The sequence below is a fragment of the Ranitomeya variabilis genome, chromosome 2, assembly GCF_051348905.1.
Source record: "Ranitomeya variabilis isolate aRanVar5 chromosome 2, aRanVar5.hap1, whole genome shotgun sequence".
NCBI lineage: Eukaryota > Metazoa > Chordata > Amphibia > Anura > Dendrobatidae > Ranitomeya > Ranitomeya variabilis.
This window is the reverse complement of record NC_135233.1, coordinates 848,267,092-848,291,107: the sequence shown is the minus strand read 5'-3', so window position 1 is coordinate 848,291,107 and position 24,016 is coordinate 848,267,092.

Here is a 24,016-nt window from a genome sequence, read left to right as displayed (position 1 = left end):
CACTGATTACATCGACAGCCGGCAACAAGTGAAAGTAAAACAGAGCTATATAGGAACCTCCCAGAGGATAACGAACCAGCTGATAGCCAGAGACCAGCAGGAAAACAAACAAAGCCACCAGGGGGAGCCCAAAGCAAAAGTCACACAATACCACAAGTGACCACAAGAGGGAGCCTGAAAACAGAGTTCACAACAGGCCTCCTTGTCCCAGACAGGGGTCTGGGTGGCCATCGTTTTGGTTTCAATGCCAACTTGGGCACCAGCTACCACCGCGGCCAGGCTTCCGGCCACCACAGTGGTGGTGGTAGCAACGGTGCAGGTGGTGGTCTTCACCACAGTGCAAGTGGGAGTAACCACCGTGGTCTTTGTAGTGATGGTGGATCGGTCACAGGAGGGTGTCTTCACCACAGGGGGCTGCTTTGCGGGCACCTTGGTTGGGGGTGTCATGGAATTTTCCTTATGGACGTTCAAAGCGAACCACCCCTTCTCCCCAAAGTGCCGGGTGTAGGTAACTTCGTTCCGGGGTGGAGGTCCCGAGCCGGGTGACCCTCTCTCAGGTGGGACTCGACATCCCTCCGGTTAACAAACACCTCCGCGTACAGGCCTGGCTCTTTAATAAAGCCCCAGCCTCCGCGGAGTTTGAAGGCGATGACGACGCCCTGCCTGCATGGGGCCTGATGAGTGGTGGGGTCCTTGCGGGCCCGATCCTTTACCGCCAAGTCCTTTTGGTGATGGGCCTCCAGCCCGGCCTGGTACGCCTTCTCCTTCTGTTCCCACTGCTGTTCTAGCTGGGCCTGGTATTCCTCCCAGCTAAGAGCCTGTACCATCTCACCCTCCTGGGTCGCCACCCCGGGGAACCCCATAAAGTTGGCCCCGGGGTTCACCCAGCGGCACACCGTGCGCTCCGCATAGACCGCACCCGGCAGGGTGACTGGCGAGATCGGGGGCTTCAGGAGGTGCTCCATGCCTGTGGCCTGGTCCCAGGGAAGGAGGCGCTGGAGCCGATAGATCCCAGGGGGAGGTGGCTCTGCAACTGGGCCTATCAGCAGGTCCTCTGCTAGCGGGGCAGGGTCGGCGGCATTACCAGCCAGTGAAACGTCCTCCCTCGCAGTGGGTCCCACCAGCGGTGACATTGGTGGAGACGTCGGCAGCAAGTCAATCAGCGGTGCAGGAACCGAGGTCGGGGATTCCTCCGCTGGCATCTCCTGGGGTGCGGCCTTGGCTTCCATCCGCAGCTGGAGAAGCTGTTCGATTAAGTCCTCCATCTCGAGTTGCAGGAGACCCACTTCAGCTGGGGAGACGAGACTGCTACACTCCTTCGGGTAGCTGGGGGAGTTCTCCACTTTCACCCCACACTCTGGGTCTGAGCGGTCAGCCATCGCGTCCTCCACGTGGGTCACTTCCTGGCCTTTTTCCCACTCTCTCCTTCGTGGGCGGTTTCTTTTTCGCTGTCTCCGCCCCCCATTGAGGATTAGGAGGCGGATCTCGGCCGCTGACGGACACGTCCTCATGGTACAAAAATATTTAGACTGGGCGGCCATTGTCTTTCGCGCTCTCCAGCGTGTCTACGCCCACTCCACGCCCTTCTTCTCCTGCGCTCTCCTTAGCGCTGTAATGGCGGTGGTTTTGGCGGCAAGTGGCAATACACAGTCTTTGCAACAAGTCACAGTCCAAGCACAATAAATCACAGTTCTGTTGTGAATTCCGTCTGGGCTCCCTCTGGTGGCCTTTAGCGATACTGCGGGTCTGGAGATGGGCTCAGCTGCCTCATTTTCTGCTTTGCTGGTTCCTATTTAACTCCACCTGCACCTTTGTTTGTTGCCTGCTGTTGTTGTATTCAGTACTGGTTCTGATCTCTCTGGACTTCCTTGTGACCTGTCTCCATCTGGAGAAGCTAAGTCTTGCTAGTTCATGTTTGCTCATTTTTCTCTTGAAAATATGTTTCATTATATGATGAGTTCAGTCCAGCTTGCTTATATGTGATTTTTTTGCTTGCTGGAAGTTCTGGGGTGCAGAGTGCGCCCCTCACATCGTGAGTCGGTGTGGGGGTTCTTGTATTTTCTGCGTGGATAGTTTTTGATAGTTTTTGTACTGACCGCACAGATCCCTTGCTATCTTCAGTCTATTTAGCTTTAGCGGGCCTCATTTGCTTAAACCTGTTTTTCATTACTACGTTTGTATTTTCCCCTTAACTCACCGTTATTATTTGTGGGGGCTGTCTAAACTTTGGGGTCATTTCTCTGAGGCAAGTGAGGCTTGGCTTTCTCATTAGGGGTAGTTAGTTCCTCAGGCTGTGACGAGGCGTCCAGTGCACCATCTGGCGGTATTTTCTGAGCAGAAGCCTGAGTCTTTGCAATGTGACAGGATTCTGACCATAATTGAACGGCAAAATCACAGACGTCAGAATGGGTTTACTGTGGTGATTCTGCTCATGTTATCTCAGATTGTTCTAAGCGCACAAAAAACTTCGCTAGGTCTGTCACCATTGGTACTGTACAACCTAAATTCATTTTGTCTGTTACTTTAATTTGCTCTCTGTCATCCTACTCAGTTATGGCTTTTGTGGATTCAGGTGCCGCCCTGAATTTGATGGATTTGTCTTTTGCCAGACGCTGTGGTTTTGTCTTGGAGCCTTTGCAATTCCCTATTCCACTAAAGGGAATTTATGCCACGCCATTGGCCAAGAATAAACCTCAGTACTGGGCTCAAATGACTATGTGCATGACTCCTGCACATCAGGAGGTGATTCGCTTTCTTGTGTTACATAATTTGCATGATGTTGTCGTGTTGCGTCTGCCATGGCTGCAGGCTCATAATCCAGTCCTGGATTGGAAAGCAATGTCTGTGTCAAGTTGGGGTTGCCAGGGGATTCATGGCGATGCTCCTTTGGTGTCAATTGCTTCTTCTACTCCTTCTGAAGTCCCTGAATTTTTGTCGGACTACCAGGATGTATTTGATGAGCCCAAGTCCAGTGCACTACCTCCTCATAGGGATTTTGATTGCGCCATAAATTTGATTCCTGGTAGTAAGTTCCCTAAGGGACGACTTTTTAATTTGTCTGTACCAGAACATGCCGCTATGCGGAGTTATATCAAGGAGTCTTTGGAGAAGGGGCATATTCGCCCGTCCTCGTCCCCTTTGGGTGCGGGGTTCTTTTTTGTGGCCAAGAAGGATGGTTCTCTAAGACTCTGTATAGATTATGGCCTTCTAAATAACATCACGGTCAAATTTCAGTATCCTTTGCCACTGTTGTCCGATCTGTTTGCTCGGATTAGGGGGGCCAGTTGGTTCACCAAGATAGATCTTCGTGGAGCGTATAATCTTGTACGTATAAAGCAGGGCGATGAATGGAAAACAGCATTTAATACTCCCGAAGGCCATTTTGAGTACTTGGTGATGCCTTTTGGGCTTTCTAATGCCCCTTCTGTGTTCCAGTCCTTCATGCACGACATCTTCCGAGAGTATCTGGATAGGTTTATGATTGTGTACCTGGATGATATTTTGGTCTTTTCTGATGATTGGGAATCTCATGTGAAGCAGGTCCGGATGGTATTTCGGGTCCTGCGAGTCAATGCCTTGTTTGTGAAGGGCTCTAAATGTCTCTTCGGAGTCCAGAAGGTTTCCTTTTTGGGCTTTATTTTTTCTCCTTCTACCATTGAGATGGATCCAGTCAAGGTCCAGGCTATTCATGACTGGACTCAACCTACATCGGTAAAAAGTCTTCAGAAGTTCTTGGGTTTTGCTAATTTTTACCGTCGTTTCATCACTAATTTTTCCAGTGCGGTTAAGCCTTTGACGGATTTGACTAAGAAGGGTTCTGATGTGACAAATTGGTCTCCTGCGGCCGTGGATGCCTTTCAGGAGCTCAAACGTCGGTTCTCTTCAGCTCCTGTCTTGCGTCAGCCGGATGTCTCTCTACCATTCCAGGTCGAGGTTGATGCTTCTGAGATTGGAGCAGGGGCTGTCTTGTCACAGAGAAACTCTGATGGCTCTGTGATGAGGCCATGTGCTTTCTTTTCAAGAAAGTTTTCGCCTGCCGAGCGGAATTATGATGTTGGTAATCGGGAGTTGTTGGCAATGAAGTGGGCATTTGAGGAGTGGCGACATTGGCTTGAGAGAGCCAAGCATCGTGTGGTGGTCTTGACTGACCACAAGAATTTGACTTATCTCGAGTCTGCTAAACGGCTAAATCCTAGACAGGCTCGATGGTCGCTGTTTTTCTCCCGTTTCAATTTCGTGGTTTCATACCTTCCGGGTTCGAAGAACGTGAAGGCTGATGCTCTTTCTAGAAGCTTTGTGCCTGACTCTCCGGGAGTTTCTGAACCGGCTGGTGTCCTCAGAGAAGGGGTGATTTTGTCTGCCATCTCCCCTGATTTACGACGGGTACTGCAGGAATTTCAGGCCAATAGACCTGATCGTTGTCCACCGGAGAGACTGTTTGTCCCGGATAGATGGACCAGTAGAGTCATTTCCGAGGTTCATTCTTCGGTGTTGGCAGGTCACCCTGGGATTTTTGGTACCAGGGATTTGGTGGCTAGGTCCTTTTGGTGGCCTTCCTTGTCGCGGGATGTGCATTCCTTTGTGCAGTCCTGTGGGATTTGTGCTCGGGCCAAGCCTTGCTGTTCTCGTGCCAGTGGTTTGCTTTTGCCTTTGGCTGTCCCGAAGAGGCCCTGGACGCATATTTCCATGGATTTTATTTCGGATCTTCCAGTCTCTCAGAAGATGTCTGTTATCTGGGTGGTTTGTGATCATTTTTCTAAAATGGTCCATTTGGTGCTCTTGCCTAAGCTGCCTTCCTCCTCTGATTTGGTTCCACTGTTTTTTCAGAATGTGGTTCGTTTGCATGGTGTTCCTGAGAATATTGTGTCTGATATAGGATCCCAGTTTGTGTCCAGATTTTGGCGGTCCTTTTGTGCTAAGATGGGCATTGAATTATCTTTTTCATCGGCCTTCCATCCTCAGACAAATGGCCAAACCGAACGTACTAATCAGACCTTGGAGACTTATCTGAGATGTTTTGTTTCTGCTGATCAGGATGACTGGGTGACTTTTTTGCCATTGGCTGAGTTCGCCCTCAATAATCGGGCTAGTTCTGCTACTTTGGTTTCGCCTTTTTTTTGCAATTCTGGTTTTCATCCTCGTTTTTTCCTCAGGTCAGGTTGAGCCTTCTGACTGTCCTGGGGTGGATTCTGTGGTGGATAGGTTGCAGCAGATTTGGAACCACGTGGTGGACAATTTGACGTCACAAGAGAAGGCTCAGCGCTTTGCTAACCGTCGTCGCTGTGTGGGTCCCCGACTTCGTGTGGGGGATTTGGTGTGGTTGTCTTCTCGTTATGTTCCGATGAAGGTTTCCTCTCCTAAGTTCAAGCCTCGTTTCATCAAACCTTATAAGATTTTGGAAATCCTCAACCCTGTGTCATTTTGTTTGGACCTCCCAGCATCATTTGCCATTCACAATGTGTTCCATAGGTCATTGTTGCGGAGATATGTGGTGCCTGTGGTTCCTTCTGTTGATCCTCCTGCTCCGGTGTTGGTCGAGGGAGAATTGGAGTATGTGGTGGAGAAGATCTTGGATTCTCGTGTTTCGAGACGAAGGCTTCAGTACTTAGTTAAATGGAAGGGCTATGGTCAGGAGGATAATTCCTGGGTTGTCGCCTCTGATGTCCATGCGGCCGATTTGGTTTGTGCCTTTCATTCGGCTCGTCCTGATCGGCCTGGGGGCTCTGGTGAGGGTTCGGTGACCCCTCCTCAAGGGGGGTACTGTTGTGAATTCCGTCTGGGCTCCCTCTGGTGGCCTTTAGCGATACTGCGGGTCTGGAGATGGGCTCAGCTGCCTCATTTCCTGCTTTGCTGGTTCCTATTTAACTCCACCTGCACCTTTGTTTGTTGCCTGCTGTCGTTGTATTCAGTACTGGTTCTGATCTCTCTGGACTTCCTTGTGACCTGTCTACATCTGGAGAAGCTAAGTCTTGCTAGTTCATGTTTGCTCATTTTTCTCTTGAAAATATGTTTCATTATATGATGAGTTCAGTCCAGCTTGCTTATATGTGATTTTTTGCTTGCTGGAAGTTCTGGGGTGCAGAGTGCGCTCCTCACATCGTGAGTCGGTGTGGGGGTTCTTGTATTTTCTGCGTGGATAGTTTTTGATAGTTTTTGTACTGACCGCACAGATCCCTTGCTATCTTCAGTCTATTTAGCTTTAGCGGGCCTCATTTGCTTAAACCTGTTTTTCATTACTACGTTTGTATTTTCCCCTTAACTCACCGTTATTATTTGTGGGGGCTGTCTAAACTTTGGGGTCATTTCTCTGAGGCAAGTGAGGCTTGGCTTTCTCATTAGGGGTAGATAGTTCCTCAGGCTGTGACGAGGCGTCTAGGTTTTTAGGTAACGCTCCACGGCTGCCTTTAGTGTGTATTGGATAGGTTCAGTGTTGCGGTCAGTATAGTTTCCACATCCCCAGAGCTCGTCCTAATATTCTGGTTTACCTATCAGGTCAGTTTGGTGATCCTACCACCGGATCATAACACAGTTCCAAGGCACACATGACCTGATTCTTCAGGCTTAAGTAGATCCTGTTCGTGACACCAAGTTGGAGCGCCCCCACTGTCGCAGGGCCGAGGGGTACCCAGTATCGGGCCTCTCTGTCTCGGTTCTGGGATTGTCATGGTGGCTAGACCCGGTCCGTGACCCTGCTGAGGGGCGTCCAGTGAAAGTTGAGAATGATGTGGTGTGGTGCAGGTTGCGATGAATAACGAGGACACCAGGTTGCAGTCTCTTTACCTCTTTACTGAAGGCTTCAGGATCCTCAATCCGGAGTACGGTTAACAGGGCTGTCTGTGACCGGCCGGTCCGATGGCACCTCCATAGTTCCCTTTGCAGGTGGAAATCTGTGCCTACCTTCTAGCGCTTGTGTGTTGTAGTCCTTCCCTGCTTAGCACCACGGGATAGTCCTCACAACTGTTGTGTCTGTTTCTGAAGTTCCCTCACAACTGATTCTGATGTTCTTCTCCGTCCCCCAAATGATATGGCTAGGACGCACCCGTATGACGGGTAGGCCTGGAGTTCTTCTGGGACCCTAGAGTCGCCCCTCTCCAACTGTTGCCCCCTATGTCTGCTTAGGTGATTTGGGTGAGACAGCCCGCCTATAACTGACTGTCCTGCCGTAGGTTTGAAGTAAGGCCTGGAGCTCAATACTTCCTCGGCGTTTCTGGCCACCGGCTACGCGCCTCAGTAGGATGTTGCCTTGGTATTACAGCACGACTCCTACTGGTGTTTTCTCCTTGTTGCGTTGTTCTCGTTTCTCACTCTTCACAATAAACCTCGCTTCTTGTCCTTTCTTGGGGTACCGCCGCAATGAAGTGCAGGCGCAGTCCCGTAACGTTCTCTCTGTTCGCTAGGCCTCTGTCAGGATCCCACCCCTGACATGGACCCCCCTGAATCTTCCCCTGCAACACCCTCTGCAACAGGATGTTGCCTGGTTCCAACCCAGTCAGCTTTCTCTCTAACTTCCTATCTAACCCCCAGTTTTACCAGATTGTGAGGAGTGGCCTAATACATAGCACCCTTAGCTCCCCCTGGAGGCCAGACTGTGAAGTGTATTGGTGTCTGTGATACCTGGTCAGGTGAACTCCTTCAGTGCCATCAGACGTACCAATACCCCCCCTTAGCGGCGGAGCATCAGTACTGCAATGACCAGGACTCTGGGGCGCTGCATTTCTATGACTCCTAATTCCCAGTACTGTACAGAGAACATCTAGTCCCACCAATCTATGAAGTAGAAAACAACAAGGCTCTCAACAAACATGACTTGTAGTTGGTGCTCAAGTAGGGTATCCAACCTGTAATATAAGCAAGAATAAACCTGGCACTCAAATTGATGAAAGATGAGGAAATTTCATTTATTTTGCATCCAGGCAAAAAACAGAAGAAATAACTGAACGTTTTCGGTCTCACATTGGACCTTCATCAGAGTATCTTGCTGCGTGTGTGGAGGTCCCGGGTCCTCCTGTCCAGCACCCGGGACCTCCACACACCCACCAGTCTATGATCACAGCATTCTTATACGTGAGAGGGACTGACACACATTTTGGTATCCATAAAGTTTGCTGCTTCATTGTTTTGAAATATTTTAGTCGTCACATGTTTCTATGGTTACTGAAGCATAATTATCAGCATCTTATAAGGTTATAAGCTTTTATTGACAAACACATCAAGTTTATTCAAAGACTTAATACTTAGTGTTCACCATTATTTTCCAAGACTCCTGCAATTCACCCTAGGATGCTGTATATCAGATTTTTGGCCAAATCCTGACAGATGACAACCCATACTTTCCTAATTAGTTCTTGGTGTTTATCACAATTTCTGTGTATTTGTTTGTCCACTCGCTTTTTGAAGATTGAGTACATGTTCTCGAAGGGATTAAGATCTGGCGAGTTTCCTGGCCATGAACCCAAAATATTTATGTTTTGTTCACCGAGCCACTTAGTTATCATTTTGCTTTGTGACATGGTGCCCCATCATGCTGGAAAAGCATTGTTCTTCACCAAATTGCTCCTGGATCATTGGAAGAAGTTGTTCTTGCAAAATGTTCTTTATTCATGACGGTGTTCTTAGTAAAATTGTGAGTCAGTTAATTTCATTTAATTAAAATCGGCTTCACACATGAATGGTCTCAGTATGCATTGCTGCTGTCATGACACAAGGCTCATGGTAGAACTCACCTTTTCTTCTCCGAAACAATCATTCTTACAGATGTCCCAAACAAGGGGATTTATCAGATACAATAATACATTTCTTGGAGAGAAGTACGGTAGTTTATTTACTGCCATTCTTGACATCAGACAAGCCTCTAAAAACCTTTACTTCTATGTGCATGCAGACGCACTGACACCTGCCTGCAGCCATTCCTGAGCAACCTCTGCTCAGATGTTGGACCAATTCCATAGCTGCATCCTCTTTAGGAGACAGTCCTCGAACTTGCTGAACTTTCTCAGACATCTTGTTGCCTTATTTACAGCAATTGAACCTCTCTTTGAAGTTCTTGATGATCTGATAAATGGTTGATTTATATTTGCAGTTTATCTGATCACTCTTCATAACAATCTAGAGTTAATACAAATTGACGCTATAAAGTCAGAATATAGACATCACACAAACTCCATGTAGACGTTTTTCTAGATTTCAGCTAAGGACCTCAGTGCTCAATAGAAACAAACCCATCATCCCTTGTTATATTTTGAGAACATCTGGACTTCCGTTAATTCCATAACCTCCATAACATTTTTTATTATTATATTTTAATAGCTAACTTACTTAAGCTATGTTTATTTTCCATAAAGACAAACTTATGCTCTCAATACATTTTCAGAAGGATCATTCAGGGAAGACTGCAGAGTGCACATTTATAAAGATGACACTGTGACATCATAGATTTTACATTGCTAGTAATTACATTCTATAGATGTTTTTTCAGGCTGCAGTGAGTGGCAGGGTTCATTTCAAGATAGCTACTCAGAGGTCTAGGCCTTTGTAATTAGACACAAATGCCAGAATTGTGCACTTTAATGAGTAATGTCAGAATGTATCATTATTATGTAATTAAAAAAAGCTTCCATGGCCTTTCTTAAAAAAACCTTAGTATTTTAAGCAGGGCTAGCTCCAGGTTTTTGTGGGCTCCAGACAAAAGAATCTCAGTGGGCCACTTTAACATATACCACGATTCATGATGCACAGATAAGAAATATAGGTATAGTCAGGGCCGTATTTAGAGTTTCTGCTGCCCTAGGCACTTTTAGTGCTGCCCCCCCCCTTTGGTGAGTATGACACTATCGGCAGTGACTTTAGCAAGAATCGCTGATGTGAAAGTCGCCTTTTGCAGCAAATCCGGCAGTTTTTCTGCATGTGCCGCGTAATGGATCACTTATGGCAACACTGCGTTCGGCCTCATTCATTCCCTATGGGATTTGTGGCACTTATGATCTGGCAAATGCGGTACCATGCCTCCCAACTTTTGAAGAAGGGAAGGAGACAGAAAGTGTGCGGCGCGCTACGCGCGCCGCGGCAAGTTTTAGGCCACGCCTCTGACCACACCCATTTCACAACTAGTCACACCCATATCCACGTCCCAACCACAGCCATTTAGCACTGCTGATCACACTGTTTTATATACAATAATTATAAATGAAAAAATATGGCCACAGTGCTCCATACTGTATAATGGCCACACATGATGCTCCATACTGTATAACGGCCACATATGATGCTCCATACTGTATAACGGCCACACATGATGCTCCATACTGTATAACGGCCACACATGATGCTCCATACTGTATAATGGCCACACATGATGCTCCATACTGTATAATGGCCACACATGATGCTCAATACTGTACAATGGCCACACATGATGCTCAATACTGTACAATGGCCACACAGTTCTCCATGATACTGTATAATGACCCCCCCTCCTGTATGCATGGCTCATATTCCCCCCCTGTATGCATGGCTCACACTTCCCCCCTGTATGCATGGCTCATATTCACCCCCCCCCCGTATGCATGGCTCATATACACCCCCCCTGTATGCATGGCTCATATACACCCCCCCTGTATGCATGGCTCATATACACCCCCCCCTGTATGCATGGCTCATATACACCCCCCCCTGTATGCATGGCTCATATACACCCCCCCTGTATGCATGGCTCATATACACCCCCTCCTGTATGCATGGCTCATATACACCCCCCCTGTATGCATGGCTCATATACACACCCCCCCTGTATGCATGGCTCATATTCACCCCCCCCTCTGTATGCATGGCTCATATTCACCCCCCCCTGTATGCATGGCTCATATTCACCCCCCCCTGTATGCATGGCTCATATTCACCCCCCCCTGTATGCATGGCTCATATTCACCCCCCCCTGTATGCATGGCTCATATTCACCCCCCCCTGTATGCATGGCTCATATACACCCCCCCTGTATGCATGGCTCATATACACCCCCCCTGTATGCATGGCTCATATACACCCCCCCCTGTATGCATGGCTCATATACACCCCCCCTGTATGCATGGCTCATATACACCCCCCCTGTATGCATGGCTCATATACACCCCCCCTGTATGCATGGCTCATATACACCCCCCCTGTATGCATGTCTCATATACACCCCCACCTGTATGCATGGCTCATATACAACCCCCTGTATGCATGGCTCATATACACCCCCCCTGTATGCATGGCTCATATACCCCCCCCCCTGTATGCATGGCTCATATACACCCCCCCTGTATGCATGGCTCATATTCACCCCCCCCCCCGTATGCATGGCTCATAGTCACCCCCCCTGTATGCATGGCTCATATTCACCCCCCCTGTATGCATGGCTCATATTCACCCCCCCCTGTATGCATGGCTCATATTCACCCCCCCTGTATGCATGGCTCATATACACCCCCCTGTATGCATGGCTCATATACACCCCCCCTGTATGCATGGCTCATATACACCCCCCTGTATGCATGGCTCATATACACCCCCCTGTATGCATGGCTCATATTCACCCCCCCGTATGCATGGCTCATATTCACCCCCCCCCTGTATGCATGGCTCATATTCACCCCCCCTGTGTGCATGGTGGCTCTGGCTTATCTCCCATCCCCCCTGTATGTGTGGCTCATCTCCCATCCCCCCCTGTATGCATGCATGCATGGTGGCATTGGTGGCTCTGGCTCGTCATCTCCCATCCCCCATGCGTGGCTCATCGGCAGCCTGCCCCGCCGCTCCCCATCTATCTTGTGGCTGCCGCCTGCCGGGCTCCCCGATCCTCCTCCTTCATCCTCCCCGGCTCCCCCCGTCCCTGGCTGTCATCATACTCACCTGGCTGTGTCACCTCACACCGCGCACGGCGCGCAGAAGAACGGGATCCTCCACCTCTGTGCTGTGACTCGGCGCAGCACCCTCGTCATCCTGTATGAGCGGTCAGGTGGTACCGCTGATTTAAGGTCATGACCTTAATCAGCGGTACCATGTGACCGCTCACACAGCGAGGGTGCAGTCACTGAGAGCAGACCAGGCGTCGCTGGAGCAGGTGAGGTGAGTATGCATCAATCATAGTGTGTATGGGCAAGGAGGCAGCGGCGGGGGGGCGGCGGTGGCAGCGAGGGGGGGGTGGCGGCGAGGGGGGGGCGAGGGGGAGGGGCTTAAGCCTTAAGGTGACCCCGGCCAGACCGGACTTTGCATAAAAAAAAAAAAAAAAAAAGAGCCCACACACCTGCTCAGGTGCTGCCCCCCCCGCATGGCCCCGCCCTAGGCACGTGCCCTCAAGTGCCTAGTGGCAAATACGGCCCTGGGTATAGTACAAGGCCAAAGATTTCATTTACTTCTTACGTTATACAAGTGATATATATTGTAAATTCTACAATAGCTCATAAACAGGCAAATCCTAGCAATGCACAGCACAAAGAGTGACTGCAGACATATAATTTAAGACTAGACAGTATTGTCTTACATAAAGTATTATGGGCGGGAGCATGGCCTAGCATTCAATGTGAGCAGATGGCTCCTGTGACCCCTTTGCTGCATTTCCTCATTTATCCTTCTCAAAGACCCTCTGGAGTGCTGGTAACGATCTGTGCCGGAGGCGATGGGGAGCGGAGGCAGACCCCAACACGCGGTGCTGTGGTGACCAGTGGCCATGGTGAGGAGACGGCAGAAGGATGCGAGGACAGGAGCTGGGAGCCGGGCTGAAGATGGCACCGAGAGCGTGGAGGCAGTGGAGAAGTGTTGTGATTTTGCTTTTTGCTCCCTCTAGTGGTCATTAGTGATTTGACTCTGGAGCGTCTGTCTTTTCCTATATCCTCACCTGGGCCGTTAGTTCAGGGGCGTTGCTATATAAGCTCCCTGGACCTTCAGTTCAATGCCTGGCATCGTTGAAATCAGAGCTAATCTGTTGTGCTCTTGTCCTCTGATCCTGGTTCCTGTTTTTCAAGCTAAGTCTGCTTCTTTGCTTTTTGCTTTTGTTTCGTTTTGTATTTTTGTCCAGCTTGTTCCTATCTGTATCCTGACCTTTGCTGGAAGCTCTAGGGGGTTGGTGTTCTCCCCCCGGACCGTTAGACGGTTCGGGGGTTCTTGAATCTCCAGCGTGGATTTTTATAGGGTTTTTGTTGACCAGATAAGTTATCTTGCTATATTCTGCTATTAGTAAGCTGGCCTCTCTTTGCTGAACCTGGTTCATTTCTGTGTTTGTCATTTCCTCTTACCTCACCGTTATTATTTGTGGGGGGCTTGTATCTTGCTTTGGGGTCCCTTTCTCTGGAGGCAAGAGAGGTCTTTGTTTTCTTCTCCTAGGGGTAGTTAGATTCTCCGGCTGGCGCGAGTCATCTAGCGATCACCGTAGGCATGATCCCCGGCTACTTCTAGTGTTGGCGTTAGGAGTAGCTATTTGGTCAACTCAGTTACCACAGCCCTATGAGCTGGATTTTTGTATCTTGCAGACTTACACGTTCCTCTGAGACCCTGTCCACTGGGGTCATAACAGTATGCCAGGCCAGTATTAAATGTTTAATGCATTGCAGAAGTGGGATTATAAGAAAGAAAATTTTGAGTTTTTTTTTTCCCTCTCTCATTTTTTTTTTTTCTTTTCCCCTTTACCTCAGAGTGGCTTAAGCTTGCTGCAGACATGAATGTCCAGACCTTGATTACAAGTGTGGACCAGCTTGCCGCTCGTGTGCAGGGTATACAAGATTATGTTACCAGAAATCCTAGGTCTGAACCCAAGATTCCGATTCCTGAACTGTTTTCAGGAGACCGATTTAAGTTTAGGAATTTCAGGAATAATTGTAAATTATTTTTGTCCCTGAAACCTTGTTCGTCTGGAGACTCTGCTCAACAAGTAAAAATTGTTATTTCATTCTTACGGGGTGACCCTCAGGATTGGGCTTTTTCGTTGGCGCCAGGAGATCCGGCATTGGCTGATATTGATGCGTTTTTTCTGGCGCTCGGTTTACTTTATGAGGAACCCAATCTTGAGATTCAGGCAGAGAAAGCCTTGCTGGCTATGTCTCAGGGCCAGGACGAGGCTGAGGTGTATTGCCAAAAATTTCGGAAATGGTCCGTGCTGACACATTGGAACGAGTGTGCACTGGCTGCTAATTTTAGAAATGGCCTTTCTGAGGTCATTAAGAATGTTATGGTGGGTTTTCCCATTCCCACAGGTCTGAATGATACCATGTCCCTGGCTATTCAAATTGACCGGCGGTTGCGGGAGCGCAAAACCGCAAATTCCCTCATGTTGTTGTCTGAACAGACACCTGATGTGATGCAATGTGATAGAAAAACCGCAAATTCCCTCATGGTGTTGTCTGAACGGACACCTGATTTGAAGCATTGTGAAACCTTTGACGGATATGACCAAGAAGGGCTCCAATGTGGTTAATTGGGCTCCTACTGCCGTGGAGGCTTTCCAGGAGTTGAAACGTCGGTTTACTTCGGCGCCTGTTTTGTGCCAGCCTGATGTCTCGCTTCCCTTTCAAGTTGAGGTGGATGCTTCAGAGATTGGAGCAGGGGCCGTTTTGTCGCAGAGAGGCCCTGGTTGCTCTGTTATGAGACCTTGCGCCTTTTTCTCTAGGAAGTTTTCGCCTGCGGAGCGAAATTATGATGTGGGCAATCGGGAGTTGTTGGCCATGAAGTGGGCATTTGAGGAGTGGCGTCATTGGCTCGAGGGTGCTAAGCATCGTGTGGTGGTCTTGACTGATCACAAAAATCTGATGTATCTCGAGTCTGCTAAACGCCTGAATCCTAGACAGGCCCGCTGGTCATTGTTTTTCTCCCGTTTTGACTTTGTTGTCTCGTATTTACCAGGTTCAAAGAATGTGAAGGCCGATGCTCTTTCCAGGAGCTTTGTGCCTGATGCTCCTGGAGTCGCTGAACCTGTTGGTATTCTTAAGGATGGTATTATCTTGTCAGCTATTTCTCCAGATCTGCGACGTGTGTTGCAGAGATTTCAGGCTGATAGGCCTGATTCTTGTCCACCTGACAGACTGTTTGTGCCTGATAAGTGGACCAGCAGAGTCATTTCCGAGGTTCATTCCTTGGTGTTGGCAGGTCACCCAGGAATTTTTGGCACCAGAGATCTGGTGGCCAGATCCTTTTGGTGGCCTTCCTTGTCTAGGGATGTGCGGTCATTTGTACAGTCCTGTGGGACTTGTGCTCGAGCTAAGCCTTGCTGTTCTCGTGCCAGCGGGTTGCTCTTGCCCTTGCCTGTCCCTAAGAGACCTTGGACACATATCTCTATGGATTTCATTTCTGATCTTCCGGTTTCTCAGGGCATGTCTGTTATCTGGGTGATATGTGATCGCTTCTCCAAGATGGTCCATTTGGTTCCTTTGCCTAAACTGCCTTCCTCTTCCGATCTGGTTCCTGTGTTTTTCCAGAACGTGGTTCGTTTGCACGGCATGCCTGAGAATATTGTGTCAGACAGAGGATCCCAGTTCGTTTCCAGATTCTGGCGATCCTTTTGTAGTAGGATGGGCATTGACTTGTCGTTTTCGTCTGCTTTCCATCCTCAGACTAATGGACAGACGGAGCGAACTAATCAGACTTTGGAGGCTTATTTGAGGTGTTTTGTCTCTGCTGATCAGGACGATTGGGTGACCTTCTTGCCATTAGCTGAGTTTGCCCTTAATAATCGGGCTAGTTCCGCCACCTTGGTTTCGCCGTTTTTCTGCAACTCTGGTTTCCACCCTCGTTTTTCTTCGGGTCATGTGGAACCTTCTGACTGCCCTGGGGTGGATTCTGTGGTGGATAGGTTGCAGCGGATCTGGAATCTTGTGGTGGACAACTTGAAGTTGTCACAGGAGAGGGCTCAGCGCTTTGCCAACCGCCGCCGCGGTGTGGGTCCCCGACTACGTGTTGGGGATTTGGTGTGGCTTTCTTCCCGCTTTGTTCCTATGAAGGTTTCCTCTCCCAAATTTAAACCTCATTTTATTGGTCCTTACAAGATATTGGAAATTCTTAATCCTGTATCCTTTCGCCTGGATCTACCTGTGTCGTTTGCTATCCACAATGTGTTTCATAGGTCCTTGTTGCGGCGGTACGTTGTGCCTGTGGTTCCTTCTGCTGAGCCTCCTGCTCCGGTGTTGGTTGAGGGCGAGTTGGAGTACGTGGTGGAGAAGATCTTGGATTCTCGTCTCTCCAGGCGGAGGCTTCAGTACTTGGTCAAGTGGAAGGGCTATGGTCAGGAAGATAATTCCTGGGTGGTCGCCTCTGATGTTCATGCGGCCGATTTAGTTCGTGCCTTTCACGCCGCTCATCCTGATCGCCCTGGTGGTCGTGGTGAGGGTTCGGTGACCCCTCACTAAGGGGGGGGTACTGTTGTGATTTTGCTTTTTGCTCCCTCTAGTGGTCATTAGTGATTTGACTCTGGAGCGTCTGTCTTTTCCTATATCCTCACCTGGGCCATTAGTTCAGGGGCGTTGCTATATAAGCTCCCTGGACCTTCAGTTCAATGCCTGGCATCGTTGAAATCAGAGCTAATCTGTTGTGCTCTTGTCCTCTGATCCTGGTTCCTGTTTTTCAAGCTAAGTCTGCTTCTTTGCTTTTTGCTTTTGTTTCGTTTTGTATTTTTGTCCAGCTTGTTCCTATCTGTATCCTGACCTTTGCTGGAAGCTCTAGGGGGCTGGTGTTCTCCCCCCGGACCGTTAGACGGTTCGGGGGTTCTTGAATCTCCAGCGTGGATTTTTATAGGGTTTTTGTTGACCAGATAAGTTATCTTGCTATATTCTGCTATTAGTAAGCTGGCCTCTCTTTGCTGAACCTGGTTCATTTCTGTGTTTGTCATTTCCTCTTACCTCACCGTTATTATTTGTGGGGGGCTTGTATCTTGCTTTGGGGTCCCTTTCTCTGGAGGCAAGAGAGGTCTTTGTTTTCTTCTCCTAGGGGTAGTTAGATTCTCCGGCTGGCGCGAGTCATCTAGCGATCACCGTAGGCATGATCCCCGGCTACTTCTAGTGTTGGCGTTAGGAGTAGCTATTTGGTCAACCCAGTTACCACAGCCCTATGAGCTGGATTTTTGTATCTTGCAGACTTACACGTTCCTCTGAGACCCTGTCCACTGGGGTCATAACAGAGAAGGCAGACGCGGCAAATGCCTCCTATGCACGCAGGCTGGAGATAGTGGCTAAATTGGAGAAGTTTGCAAGGCTGGAAGGAGCAGCAAAGGTGATGGCTGAAGGGAGAGAGGGGGAAAAGGAGAAAGAAGAAGACTCAGAGGCTGATTCGGTACAGGAGGGGTTAATGGGTGAGGATGAATGGCGGGAAAAGGAGAATGTGGAGCAGGAAGATACTGAGGAGCCTGTTATAGGGGAGCCCACATTGAAGGACGTATATGACCTGGTGAGATTTTGTAGGACTGCAATAACAACCCTTACAAAGAGAGTTGATGGGGTTAAGCAAGAAATGTCCAGTATGAAGGCAGCCATAAATAAAGTTGATGTGGGTGGGGGCAGTGGAGGAGAATGTGATTGTGTTGGAAGACCAACTTTCTAAAATTCAGAAGTCTCACACACAATGTTTGCAGAGATGTGCTGCCCTGGCTGATAAAAATGATGACTTGGAAAACCGCTCAAGGCAGAATAATAAGAGATTAGTGGGCATCCCCGAGAAGGTGGAAGGGACCAATCCTACAGCGTTTATTGAGGACTGGCTCCACACTAAAATTGGCGCCAATAACTTGACCAAACTTTATGCGGTGGAGAAAGCGCACCTTGTCCCCATGAGACCCCTCCCGCCGGGATCCCCCCATACTATCCTTGCTAAGATCCTTAACTATAGAGACAGAGACATTATACTAAGGAAAGCAAGAATGGCCAACAATCTGTGCTTTAAGGGCCAAAAAATTTCCATTTATCCTGATTAGTCAGCCGAGGTGCAAAAGCAGAGGATGCAACATGGTACAGTAAAGAAAGGACTGAGAGACTTGGCTTTGGCTTATTCTACCTTATATCCGTCAAAGCTCAGGGTTGTGGCCCTGGGAACAGTGCATTTTTTCCAAACAGCGGATGAGGCTGCGGATACGGACAGAGGGAAGTGAGCGGAATGAAATGCCGCGCTGTCATTTTTTGAAAAGGAGAATCTAAAAGAAGGTGCTGTTATATGGAGGTTTCTGGTTCCTGCATATTAGTTGATATGGACTATGGAGGAACTGATTGTAATAATATTGTTTATGTGCATATGCGGAGGAGGTGTGGAGGAGTTTTAGATAGATAGTGGTTCAGAGGTAACGTTTATTGGGTAGCTAGACGTTGGAGTACCCACTTTCTGATAAGAGAGTGAAAAATACAACGGAGAACTGTTATGGTTTGTTGGGTTACTGTATATGGGGGAGGGGAAATGTTAATTGTTCAGTTAAGAGTTTTATTGCATACAGAGAGCTGTAAGATATTTGAGGGGTCGAGAACTTGCATATATAGGATTGCATGATGGGTGATAGAATTTAAATTCTTAGTTGGAATGTAAGAGGACTGTCAGAAGGGACATGAAGAACGACGATCATGGAATATGCTAAGAAGAGGAGACTGGATGTTCCATGCCTCCAGGAGACTCATTTACTTCAGGAAAAGGTGAAGAGGAGGTGGATTGGGAGAGCATATCATTCCACGTATTCTTCATATGCTAGAGGGGTCTCTTTATTAATACGAGCGTCTACACCATTTGAAGAAATTGAAAGCCATGTTGATAGTGAAGGACAGTATATTTTTGTTATTTGTAAAATTTATGCGCAATCATTATGCATAGTAGCTTTGTACATACCACTGCCGTACACCGGGAAAAAGTTATGTGAGGTTATGGAATTATTTAAGTGGGGTACGGGATTGCCATTACTGATCATTTGTGATTTCTATAATGTTATAGATGAGTGGTGGGATAGACATAAACAGAGCTCAGGTAAGAGTTTTAGGAAATTGACGGAATTTGGGAATTATATTAAAGAGATTGGAATGATGGACCCGTGGAGAGTGAGAAATTAGAATGCGGTGTGCTACTCTTGCTATTTTACGATGCATGGGTCTCTCTCACGAATAGATATGGCATTGGGGAATGAGCTAATGACACAACTAGTCTGTGGAGTGGAATATCTCCCAAGGGTGATTTTGGACCATAAGCCTATAGAATTGTCCATTAGACGGAAAGGGGGGAAGATTGAGAAGAGTGTTAGGTGGAAGTTGAGACCAGTATGGCTGGAATATATTAATGTGAATACTATAAAGGAAGAATTTGAGGAGTATTGGCAGAATAATGAAGGGAGTGCAGATAATCGGGTCGTGTGGGATGCTATGAAAGCGATGCTAAGGGGTCTCTTGTTCCAAGAGATTTCCTGGTGTCGGTCGAAATCTAGGCTAAAAGACAGGGAAATAATAGAAACCTTGGAGAGGGTGGAGAGGGATATGGTTCTAAACCCCTAAGCAGTAGGCTTAGGGGTGCACAGGAAGAGGTGTATTTGAGGAAAGCGGAGAGGAGGAGGGCATTCCAGAAAACGCAATTTCATGATGAAGTTGAAAAAGTGGGACATCTGTTGTCATGGTAGCGGCCCAGAGGGAATCATCTTATGTATATAAATTGAAGACTGATGAGGGAATGGAGCTAGAGGACACATAGAGTATTTGGGGGGAATTTAGACGATTCTATGATCAGTTATTTTCTTGGGGTCGGGGGACTTATTTGGAGACATAGAGGGTTTTCTTGAGGAAGCAGGACTCCCGAGTAATAAAGAAAGTGATAGGAGGAGATTGGAGGTGCCCATAACAAAAGAAGAGATTGAAATAGTAGTAGTGTAGCATCGGGTGGTTTCGTCAAACTCAATCTGACAGGTGGGCCCGCCCCTATCAGAGTGTATCAAAGTGTGTAACCCCTCCTCCCCTCCCTGTCAGCCAGCTGTCCCTCCGGCTGGCTGCCAGCTTTTGATATAGTTTGCTATTGTTAATTTGATCCAGTGATTATTATCCCAGTATTGTTTTTTTATTAGATTTCCGTATTATATGTAGCTGCTATGCAATTATTCTGTAATCAGGGCACTGTGTTTTATAATATAAAACAAATACTGGGATAATAATCACTGGATCAAATTAACAATATCAAACTATATCAAAAGCTGTCAGCCAGGCGGTGGGGCAGCTGGCTGACAGAACAAACTCACAAGCATCTACAAATAATATGAAAATCTAATAGGATATAAAATAAACACACTGCTGTGTGTTATTGTATATCATGCTGTAATCCATATACAATGTATTGTGTCTGATACATCGCATTGCCGCATCACTCTAACACTGGGCATTATATGGGAATTACACTATCATACAATATTGAGATTTAGATAGCATTACAGTCTGATACATACTTTAATAAAGTCTTTTAAAAGTCATACAATGACTGTCATTTTTCATAATATTGAGAATTATACTATCATGCAATGTATTGTGTCTGATACATACTTTAATAAAGCCTTTTAAAAGGCATACAATGACTGTCATTTTTCATAATATTGAGAATTATACTATCATGTAATGTTGAGAATTAGCTAACATTGCAAAGTGTGTCTGTGGTTAGCTGGCCGTATTGCTGCATAACTCTAACACTGGACATTATCTGTACAGGGTGCGCAACTACACAAAGATAAAGAATACATTCTAGCTAGCTAAGTGAGTTGAATGAGCCTGATACTATAATTGCTAGCAGTTGCTAAAATGTGACTCTACTGACCATTAACTAGACAGCCAGAGTTTCTGTATTCCATATACAATGTATTGTGTCTGATACATACTTTAATAAAGTCTTTTAAAACTCATACAATAACTGGCATATGTGCTCATTGGTAATAAAACACATGCCCTGATTACAGAATGCAATCTCGCTGGGCCATCTAATAGGATATAATGAGAATACCAGTATCAAATAATAGTGCAGAAACACAGAATATACATAATATACCCCGTAAAATGGGTCTGGTGTGTTATAAAATTCATATAAAACAAATAAATACAATATGTGATCATTGGTAATAAAACACAGTGAAATCGGAAATCTAATTAAAATACAATACTGGGATAATAATCACTGGATCAAATTAACAGTAGCAAACTATATCAAAAGCTGGCAGCCAGCCGGAGGGACAGCTGGCTGACAGGGAGGGGAGGAGGGGTTACACACTTTGATACACTCGGATAGGGGCGGGCCCACCTGTCAGATTGAGTTTGACGAAACCACCCGATGCTACACTACTAATAGTTATTATATTTATGGCAAATAATAAGGCCCAGGGGCAGATGGTATCCCAAGTGAAATTTACAAACAATTAATTGAGATTGTGACACCCAGATTGCAAAAGGTTTCTGAAGAGGCTCTTCGGTAGGGTGAATTACCGGCATCCATGAGGGAGGCGGTGGTGGTGGTCATTCCGAAAGAAGGAAGAGATCCAGGGTTGGCGGAATCTTATAGGCCTATCTCATTGCTGACGGTGGATGTAAAGATTTTAGCTAAAATTCTGGCTAGCCATTTGGCAAGTGTGGTTCAGGATCTTGTTCATCCTGACCAATCTGGATTTATGCCAAATAAGTCTACGGCGATTATTTTAATTTAGACTTTTTCTGAATTTGCAGCTGCCGTCGGACAACAGGGGTAATAGAGTTGTGGTGTCATTGGATGCACGTAAAGCGTTTGATAGTGTTGAGTGGCAGTATTTTTGGAGGGTGTTGGAATGCTTTGGTTTTATTGCCAACCTTTATATCGTGGATACAGTTGCTATATACTTCCCCGACTGCTAGGGTCAGAGTTAATGGGCAAATGTCTGGGAGTTTTGCTCTTCATAGGGGGACTAGGCAAGGGTGTCCACTGTCCCCGCTACTTTTTGCTTTGGCAGTGGAACCCTTGGTGCAGACATTTAGGAGGACGGCCTCGGTTAAAGGGTTTAGATATGGCTTAGAAAAAGAAAAAGTATCCTTGTATGCCGATAATGTGTTGCTTTTCTTAGAGGAGTCCGGAGAGTCATTGCTGAGAGCAATGGATATTATTAAAACATTTGGGTCTATATCAGGATTAGAATTTAACTTGGGAAAATCCACTGTCCTGGCTGTAGATGATCGTGTTGTTGATTTGTTAGTGTCAGGGTTGGGTAGTAGGCTGGCAGTGGTGCGACAGTTTAAATACCTGGGCATTCAGGTGGCACTTCCGATTTCGAGCTATGTAGATTTGAATCTGATTCAGCTGCTGAGTAAGTTTAGGAGTAAAGTAGGGTGTGGTGTAAACTGTATCTTTCAGTAGTGGGAAGAATTAATTTGATTAAGATGACTTTGATGCCCCAACTGCTGTACGTCTTGCACAATGCCCTTATATGGTTCCCTAAGCAGTGGTTTCATACTTTCGACTCTATATTTAGAGATCTTGCGTGGGAGAAAAAGCAGCCAAGGATCAGACTTTTTTATATTATATATATAATATTATATTGCAGAGGCCCAAGGATGGAGGGGGATTGGCACTTCTGAACCCTTGGATTTATTACTTAGCTGCTCAGGGACAACAGATGAGGGGGTGGAGGGATGTGTCTGGGGCCGGTTTAATACAAAGGGTCTTGGTCCAGGTGATGGCGAGGGACTAGTAATGAGCGAATATACTCATTACTCGAGATTTCCCGAACACGCTCGGGTGACCTCCGAGTATTTTTTAGTGCTCGGAGATTTAGTTTTCATCATCTCAGCTGAATTATTTACATCTCTTAGCCAGCTTGATTACTTGTGGGGATTCCCTAGCAAGCAGGCAACCCCCACATGTACTTATGCTAGCTGTTATGGTTCTCAATGGCAAGAGAACATAGCCCAGCAAACATAAGTACTAGCTCTTGGAAGGATGGAAACTAAACTGACCATGAACTAAACCTGCCGCACAACTAACAGTAGCCGGGTAGCGTTGCCTACGTTTTTTATCCCTAGACGCCCAGCGCCGGCCGGAGGACTAACTAATCCTGGCAGAGGAAAATATAGTCCTGGCTCACCTCTAGAGAAGTTTCCCCGATAGGCAGACAGAGGCCCCCACATATATTGGCGGTGATTTTAGATGAAATGACAAACGTAGTATGAAAATAGGTTTAGCAAAATTGAGGTCCGCTTACTAGATAGCAGGAAGACAGAAAGGGCACTTTCATGGTCAGCTGAAAACCCTATCAAAATACCATCCTGAAATTACTTTAAGACTCTAGTATTAACTCATAACATCAGAGTGGCAATTTCAGATCACAAGAGCTTTCCAGACACAGAAACGAAACTACAGCAGTGAACTGGAACAAAATGCAAAAACAAACGAGGACTAAAGTCCAACTTAGCTGGGAGTTGTCTAGCAGCAGGAACATGCACAGAAAGGCTTCTGATTACAATGTTGACCGGCATGGAAGTGACAGAGGAGCAAGGTTAAATAGCGACTCCCACATCCTGATGGAAACCGGTGAACAGAGGGGATGATGCACACCAGTTCAATTCCACCAGTGGCCACCGGGGGAGCCCAAAATCCAATTTCACAACAGTACCCCCCCCTCAAGGAGGGGGCACCGAACCCTCACCAGAACCACCAGGGCGATCAGGATGAGCCCTATGAAAGGCACGGACCAGATCGGAGGCATGAACATCAGAGGCAGTCACCCAAGAATTATCCTCCTGACCGTATCCCTTCCATTTGACCAGATACTGGAGTTTCCGTCTGGAAACACGGGAGTCCAAGATTTTTTCCACAACGTACTCCAACTCGCCCTCAACCAACACCGGAGCAGGAGGCTCAACGGAAGGCACAACCGGTACCTCATACCTGCGCAACAATGACCGATGAAAAACATTATGAATAGAAAAAGATGCAAGGAGGTCCAAACGGAAGGACACAGGGTTAAGAATCTCCAATATCTTGTACGGGCCGATGAACCGAGGCTTAAACTTAGGAGAAGAAACCCTCATAGGGACAAAACGAGAAG